The 9,192-nt window shown below is 35.7% G+C and overlaps 1 protein-coding gene across 3 annotated transcripts in view; it reads left to right on the top strand.

The window, feature by feature from the left end:
* tbl1xr1b (TBL1X/Y related 1b) overlaps positions 1-9,192 on the top strand; it is a 36,820-nt gene that overhangs the window by 4,976 nt on the left and 22,652 nt on the right. The window lies entirely within an intron of this gene.

Here is a 9,192-nt window from a genome sequence, read left to right as displayed (position 1 = left end):
TCACGATCACAGCATGCGCGCTACCTGCTCAAATCGATACCTTTCATCCAAAGCCGTCCGCTAGCGGCTCCATTTGCATGCTCAAGGTCTTCCTTCTTACCTGTATTGATGGAATCAAGCAGCCAGCAAACATGTTCGCTCGATAGCCACCCACCCTCTCCTCCTGCTGCTACTGAGAGTATGCCAGGGGCCGCCAAGGCTTTTAAAGGCCTGTTAGAGTCGCTAGAAAGATTTGTGGCTTGGAGTATTATGTGCTACAAGTTGAAAGAAACTGCAAAGGCCAGTGATTTCCTACCTAATGAACTACAAAATGGGCCCTGGCTCTCAGACTGACCTTGCTGAGTCGTTGAACTGAGGTAAAATGGCTTAAGTCATGAGAGGATGCTGAAATTAGTACTGTATAGCTTGTCTCCGCACATGTTAGCATAACATTATTATAAAAAAATCAACTATTTTAAATGAAAAGTTCACCAAAAAATCTGATCAAATTCAAATATGATGATTCATTTGTCCCCTTGCGCTAATTGCAGTACTCGCTAAAGTATATTGCAACTGCTATTGGCTGCATTTGCTACCAATACAGGCCCCACATGTTCAGGCTGCAATGTTCCTTTGGCTTTGTGCTATTAGCATGAATGCTAGTTTTTCAACTCTGTTGCTTACAGTATTTAAGTCAATACACATTAGAGTTCATCCCGCTACCATCAACTGTCATGTGATCAGTAAACACCACTGACCCAGTTCCATCGGTAGCCGGCCCATTCTAGAATTGTGGGTATGCTGTTAAAAGGATGAGATCCTTGAGGAACGTTTGGAGGTTCTTCAGTTTAAAACTGTAGAGGAACCTGTACTTTTTTTCATCTGAAAACTTTTTCTTGAAGGTTCATCAAGTTTCTGAAAGTTTCTCGAAGATCTTTTAACTTTTCATTTTTTCATTTTTTATATTTTAAGTACGGCAAGGTTTGACTCTGTTCAACTCTGTTATCGGTAACTGTTTTTACATCATTTTGTGCCTTAACCTTATGTTCTGACCTAGTTTCCACACAGAATGATCACAATCAACATATCGTTTGTTATTAAAAATTGCATGGGAGATTCATTCAGTATCTCAATCCAAGATTTGATATCACTAATTAATGTACTCTGGATTTATTCTCAATATTTGTGTTTTTTTTGTTTGTTTACAAAATTAAGTATAAGTAAGTAAGTTCCCACATTTTGTTGCAATGGCATATTCTACAGAAAAAAATATATTCTATGCAAATGACTCTATAACTGTTAATAAAGTAAACATACTTAATTATTTAATCTAAAATTCAAGCTGAATGTATGAATCAGAAGGCAAATACAGTCAATAATGTGTGGACTGTGTAGAGCATTATTAATAGTGAAACTTTAATGTAAATGGTATTACTATTATTATTCTCCAAAACCAATTTTTTTTTTTTTTTTAAATATCAAAAGATTTATCTGGGAGACATAAAAAAAAAGTACCTCCAATTCTTCAATGACCCAGCCTTAACAGTGCCTCCGCCATGTTTAACAGATGTTGTATGCTTTAATTCACTAACCCTTTCTTTCCTCAAATAAATCTTATTAAACTTTGTAAATTATTAGTATATTCATTTATATTATAAAATGTTAGATTTTGACTTACATTTTTATTAAGGGCAAACATGATTGTACACGTGATTGTTTGAAGGTTTGCTAGTCTGCTAATTCCTCTAGAGGCTCCAGGCTCTAGCTTGTTAGCATACTGAGGTTGTTTATAGCACCTCTCAAAGATGTAATACCAGCAGCAACATCGGGATAGAATGGATAATCAATTTCAGAGCTTAGTTCTTGTTCCCAGAGTCCTAAAAAGAGCATGAGGGCAGCGCTGTGTCATTGCTGACTTGCCGTTCCCTGCAGAAATCATGGCATATATACGGCAATCAGCCTTTTGGGCAGTGAAGCAGATGGAAAGATGCCTCAGTGCCTGGAGAAGCTGAAAGTGCTTTGCGCTGCAAGAATCATTTTCTATTATCTTGCTTGAGGTTGACACTGTGAGTTCTGAAAGGGCAATTTCTCCCACAAGCTGGGGATAGAGTACAATCTCTTTTAATGGCGTTTGCAGTCTTCATTCAGCTCTTGTAAGATAAGCTTGGCTGCCCCATGTAGTAAAATGTATTTCCTGCAAATGTGCAAAGGTTTCCAAATGGCCCAATAAATATACAGTACGTCACTCATAGATATGTCATTTAAATAGATGCACAAATACACATTTGAGTTCAGTCCTATAATCAACGGTCCTGCTCATGTCATTACAGTGCCTCCACCATGTTTGGCAGATGATGTGGCATGCTTCGTATTCTGAACCCTTTCTTTACTTCTCCATAATCCATTTAATCTGGGTTTAGATGACTTTTTACGCTTTTATGCCTCTATCATGCTGCTCTCTTGTTTGATTTTGCTGCTGTAAAAACTGACTTTCCCTGTGGGATAAATAAAGTGATCTATATATCTATCTATCTATCTATCTATCTGTGAATTATATCATGCATTTTTCGTCTGCATATGAAAACATATGTAAATGTTAGTATAGGTTCTAGATATAATAAGGAACTTTATTAATCCCGATTTTATTTAGCAATGTTATGTTTTAACTTGTGTTCAATGTTTTTATTGCTTACCTATGACTGGCAAGTCAATGTTGACGCTTTTACTTCAGCTGAGGTATACTGTATATGAAGAAAATGATCATATGCTAATACTATTACTTCAGCTGAGGTATATCTGTGAGGAAAATACACAAATGCTAATGCTAATACCTTTACTTCAACTGAGGTATATCTGTGAGGAAAATACGCAAATGCTAATACCTTTACTTTAACTGATGTATATCTGTTAGGGTAATAATCAAATGCTAATGCTAATACCTTTACTTTAACTGAAATGTATCTGTGAGGGAAATAATCAAATGCTAATGCTAATACCTTTATTTCCCTCAGATACATTTCAGTTAAAGTAAAGGTATTAGCATTAGCATTTGATTATTACCCTAACAGATATACTTCGGGTAAAGTAAAGGTATTAGCATTAGCATTTGAGTATTTTCCTCAGATATACATCAGTTAAAGTAAAGGTATTAGCATTAGCATTTGATTATTTCCCTCACAGATACATTTCAGTTAAAGTAAAGGTATTAGCATTAGCATTTGATTATTACCCTAACAGATATACTTTGGGTAAAGTAAAGGTATTAGCATTAGCATTTGATTATTTCCCTCAGATACATTTCAGTTAAAGTAATCAAATGCTAATGCTAATACCTTTACTTTACCCAAAGTATATCTGTTAGGGTAATAATCAAATGCTAATGCTAATACCTTTACTTTAACTGAAATGTATCTGTGAGGGAAATAATCAAATGCTAATGCTAATACCTTTACTTTAACTGAAATGTATCTGAGGGAAATAATCAAATGCTAATGCTAATACCTTTTATTTCAACTGAGGTATATCTGTGAGGAAAATACGCTAATGATAATATCTTTACTTCAACTGAGGTATATCTGTTAGGAAAATACTCAAATGCTAATGCTAATACCTTTATTTCAACTGAGGTATATCTTTGGGGGGGAAAATACTCAAATGCTAATGCTAATACATTTATGTCAACTGAGGTATATCTGTGAGGGAAATAATCAAATGCTAATGCTAATACCTTTACTTTAACTAAAATGTATCTGTGAGGGAAATAATCAAATGCTAAAGCTAATATCTTTACTTTACCCAAAGTATATCTGTTAGGGAAATAACCAAATGCTAATGCTAATACCTTTACTTTAACTGAAGTCTATCTATGAGGGAAATAATCAAATGCTAATGCTAATACCTTTACTTTAACTGACGTATATCTGTGAGGGAAATAATCAAACGCTAATGCTAATACCTTTACTTTAACTGAAGTCTATCTATGAGGAAAATACGCTAATGATAATATCTTTACTTCAACTGAGGTATATCTGTAAGGAAAATACTCAAATGCTAATGCTAATACCTTTATTTCAATTGAGGTATATCTGTAAGGAAAATACTCAAATGCTAATGCTAATACATTTACGTCAACTGAGGTATATCTGTGAGGAAAATACGCAAATGCTAAAACTTTTACTTTAACTGATGTATATCTGTTGGGTAAATAATCAAATGCTAATGCTAATACATTTATTTCAACTGAGGTATATCTGTGAGGAAAATACGCAAATGCTCATGCTAATACCTTTACTTTAACTGAGGTATATCTGTGAGGGAAATAATCAAATGCTAATGCTAATACCTTTATTTCAACTGAGGTATATCTGTGAGGAAAATACGCAAATGCTAATGCTAATACCTTTACTTTAACTGAAGTCTATCTGTGAGGGAAATAATCAAATGCTAATGCTAATACCTTTACTTTAACTGAGGTATATCTGTGAGGGAAATAATCAAATGCTAATGCTAATACCTTTACTTTAACTGAAATGTATCTGTGAGGGAAATAATCAAATGCTAAAGCTAATATCTTTACTTTACCCGAAGTATATCTGTTAGGGTAATAATCAAATGCTAATGCTAATACCTTTACTTTAACTGAAATGTATTTGTGAGGGAAATAATCAAATGCTAATGCTAATACCTTTTATTTCAACTTAGGGATATATGTGAGGAAAATATGCTAATGATAATATCTCTACTTCAACTGAGGTATATCTGTTAGGAAAATACTCAAATGCTAATGCTAATACCTTTACTTTAACTGACGTATATCTGTGAGGAAAATACGCAAATGCTAAAACTTTTACTTTAACTGAAGTCTATCTGTTGGGTAAATAATCAAATGCTAATGCTAATACATTTATTTCAACTGAGGTATATCTGTGAGGAAAATACGCAAATGCTCATGCTAATACCTTTACTTTAACTGAGGTATATCTGTGAGGGAAATACTCAAATGCTAATGCTAATACATTTATGTCAACTGAGGTATATCTGTGAGGAAAATACGCAAATGCTCATGCTAATACCTTTACTTTAACTGAGGTATATCTGAGGGAAATAATCAAATTCTAATGCTAATACCTTTACTTTAACTGAGGTATATCTGTGAGGAAAATAATCAAATGCTAATGCTAATACCTTTACTTTAACTGAAGTCTATCTGTGAGGGAAATAATCAAATGCTAATGCTAATACCTTTATTTCAACTGAGGTATATTTGTGAGGGAAATACGCAAATGCTAATGCTAATACCTTTACTTTTAACTGAGGTATATCTGTGAGGGAAATAATCAAATGCTAATGCTAATACCTTTATTTCAACTGAGGTATATTTGTGAGGGAAATACGCAAATGCTAATGCTAATACCTTTACTTTAACTGAGGTATATCTGTGAGGGAAATACGCAAATGCTAATGCTAATACCTTTATTTCAACTGAGGTATATCTGTGAGGGAAATAATCAAATGCTAATGCTAATACCTTTATTTCAACTGAGGTATATTTGTGAGGGAAATAATCAAATGCTAATGCTAATACCTTTACTTTAACTGAAGTCTATCTGTGAGGTAAATACGCAAACGCTAATGCTAAAAGCTTTACTTTAACTGACGTATATCTGTGAGGGAAATAATTTTGTCCACCTAAAAGGTTTCAGGTAGTGTGAGAGACCCATAATATAATAAAAATAAAATAATAAAATAATCAAATGCTAAAGCTAATATCTTTACTTTACCCAAAGTATATCTGTTAGGGTAATAATCAAATGCTAATGCTAATACCTTTACTTTAACTGAAATGTATCTGTGAGGGAAATAATCAAATGCTAATGCTAATACCTTTACTTTAACTGAAATGTATCTGTGAGGGAAATAATCAAATGCTAATGCTAATACCTTTACTTTAACTGAAATGTATCTGTGAGGGAAATACTCAAATGCTAATGCTAATACCTTTATTTCAACTGAGGTATATCTTTGGGGGGGAAAATACTCAAATGCTAATGCTAATACATTTACGTCAACTGAGGTATATCTGTGAGGGAAATAATCAAATGCTAATGCTAATACCTTTACTTTAACTGAGGTATATCTGTGAGGGAAATAATTTTGTCCACCTAAAAGGTTTCAGGTAGTGTGAGAGACCCAACACCGGTCACTTGTGGCATTCATACAGAGCGCTAAACCTTTCCATCTCGACTGACATTTACACCTGGTGTTTGCTTCCATGTATTTCAAAGGGTCTTGTGTTCACTGCCTGTTTCAGGCCCCCGGGACCTTCAGCTGCTGTATTTGAAGAATGTTCTTCGAGGTATTTTCTGTCGTGTTGTTTGGGTGATAATGGCAGCGTGATCAGGGTCAGAATGCTTCTTTCTTTAGAAAGACCTGAGAGCGTGTAGCCTAGCGCTAAGCCTCAAGCCAGTCTGGGGCTTTTCACCGGCTGAAAGGATAATGGATATTTCGTTTTATTTATAATCAAAATAATCAAATGCTAATGCTAATACCTTTACTTTAGCCAAAGTATATCTGTGAGGAAAATAATCAAACGCTAATGCTAATAAATTTACTTCAGCTAAAGTATATCTGTGAGGGGGAAAAGCAAATGCTAATGCCTAATATCTTCACTTCAGCCAGTGAATATCTGTGAGGAACATTATCAGTTGCTAATGCTAATGCCTTTACTTTAACTGAAGTGTGTCTGTGAGGGGAAAAATCTAAAGCTAATGCTAATATATTTATTTCAACAGAAATATATCTGATGCTAATGCTAATACCTCTACTTCAACTTGGGTATTTCTGTGAAGAAAATATTCAATCGCTAAGGCTAATATCTTTACTTCAACTGAAGTATATCTCATGCTAACGCTAATACCTTTACTTCAACTGAAGTATATCTGATGCTAATGCTAATATCTTGACATAAACTGAAGTATATCTGATGCTAATGCTAATACCTTTACTTAAACTGAAGTATATATGATGCTAATGCTAATACCTTTACTTCAACTGACTTATATCTGTAAGGAAATAAATCAATCGCTAATGCTAATACCTTTACTTAAACTGAAGTATATCTGATGCTAATGCTAATACCTTGACATAAACTGAAGTATATCTGATGCTAATGCTAATACCTTGACATAAACTGAAGTATATCTGATGCTAATGCTAATACCTTGACTTCAACTGACTTATATCTGTAAGGAAAATAATCAAAAGCTAATGTTAATACATTATCTGTTGCTAATGCTAATATCTAATGCTGATGTTAATACCTTTACTTTAACTAAAGTATATCTGTGAGGAGAATAAGCTAATGCTAAAGCTAATATTTTTACTTCAGCCAAAGCAGATTCTGTGGTATCCACGCTGACTGTGCATCTGCTCTATAACTGAAGTGAGGATATATCGTGGATAGATGAACGAACGAACGAACGAACGAATGAATGGATGGCTGGACGGATAGACCGGGAGATACAGTGCTCAACTATATACTCCAAATATAGTCAGACATCCAGGATGTTTGCTGTCCAGACTTTGTTTTGTTGCTTGAGCAGCTCTCTGGTTATTAAATGACCACCGGTGAAGGTCTAGAGGATGACCAACACAAGCTGTGCATCAACAGATGGGCTTAAGTCTAGCTGTTCACCAAGAAGGTGGCAGGGGTTCCCAAGGTTGGGTGTATTAACCTCAAACGTAGCTTCAACGTGAGGACCAGTTCCGGTCATCCAATTAAAAAAAAAAAAGGAACCTACCTTAATTTGTTAAAAAGTCTTGGCTGTTCGGGTCGCTTTAGCTGGAGAGCTGAGCGTCTGTTTGCACTGGACAAGCTGCCCCTTGTTCTCCACAGGATTTGTGAGGAGGGCCCAAGACATGTCCAGTATGGGTCACTTGTGACGTCCATAATGCCTAGCGTCCCCCAGTGTGATGTAAATAGAGCGTAGGTCATGTCACATGCTGGAGTGTTGCAGTATAAAGGCCTTGGGGTGAATGGACTATAGTTAGGGATATATATATATATATATATATATATATATTCACTGATCGGCCATAACATTAAAAACATCTGCCTAATATAGTGTAAGTACCTGCATGGACTCCACAAGAGCTTTGAAGGTATCCTGTGGTATCTACTTCCAAGATGTTAGATGTTGCCTGCAAAGACTTCTTTGTCCAGCAATGTCCAAATTTTTTTGGACACCCCTTTTAGGGAATGCTTTCGGCTACTTTAAATTGCACCCGTTGCTGACACAGATGTGCAAATGCGCACACACACAATGCTTTTCTAGTCTCTGTAGAGAGATACTGCCAATAGAATAGGACTATTCTCTGGAGCAGATAAACATGAACTTATCTGCACCATGCTGCCTAATGCCAGGCGTGGACTAGAGGGGCATGAAGCCCCCCCAGCAGCATTGAGCTGTGGAGCAGTGAAGAACGGTGTTCTTTAGAATGATGGATGGTGCTCTATCTAATGCTTTTGATTTTGGATGAGTTTGGAAGTTGAGGGCTGAGGTGAGGTGGTGATCATCTACCATCCTGACCTCACTTGTTAAAAACAACCAAATCCTCACAACAATTTTTTTCTTCAAAATCTAGTAAAACGTCTTTTTTTCCCAGCCAGTAGAGACAGTTGCTCCAACAAGAGAAGGATAAACTCTTTGATTTCAGAAGAAACAAATGAGGTGTCCCAATACTTTTGTCTATATAATGTTTATATGGACAGCAATAAAAAGAAACATTAAAAACACATTAATGTGTATCCATCAGACTGAAGTTTGAGCCTTATAGTGGTATAACCGTGTAAAGGGACAAATTGGGGGCGGGAATGTAGAAAATGAAAGGTCGTCAATACCACTTTGTAACACTGGGTGGCTCTGTTGGCATAAAATAGGCTGTGGGTCTCCCTCAGAATGAAGTGGATCCATAATGTCCACTTAGAGCTGACCCAGTGTGCTGACTCAATTATATTTAAGTAGCACTTCATATAGTGTAACAGATATCGTCCCAAAGCCGCTCCCTGAAATGTCCAGCCGCCTATTAAAAGCTTCGGTGGGAAACAATTTCAGGAAATTCTCCCAAGAGCATGAGGAAGAACCGCTGAGTGAAACCCAAAGTGGTTCTTCCTCATGTTCTGAGGGAGGTTTTCTTTTCTGAGTTTGGGTTTCA

This window comes from Salminus brasiliensis, chromosome 9, assembly GCF_030463535.1.
Source record: "Salminus brasiliensis chromosome 9, fSalBra1.hap2, whole genome shotgun sequence".
Taxonomy (NCBI): Eukaryota; Metazoa; Chordata; class Actinopteri; order Characiformes; family Bryconidae; genus Salminus; species Salminus brasiliensis.
This window is presented reverse-complemented; position numbering and strand designations above follow the sequence as displayed.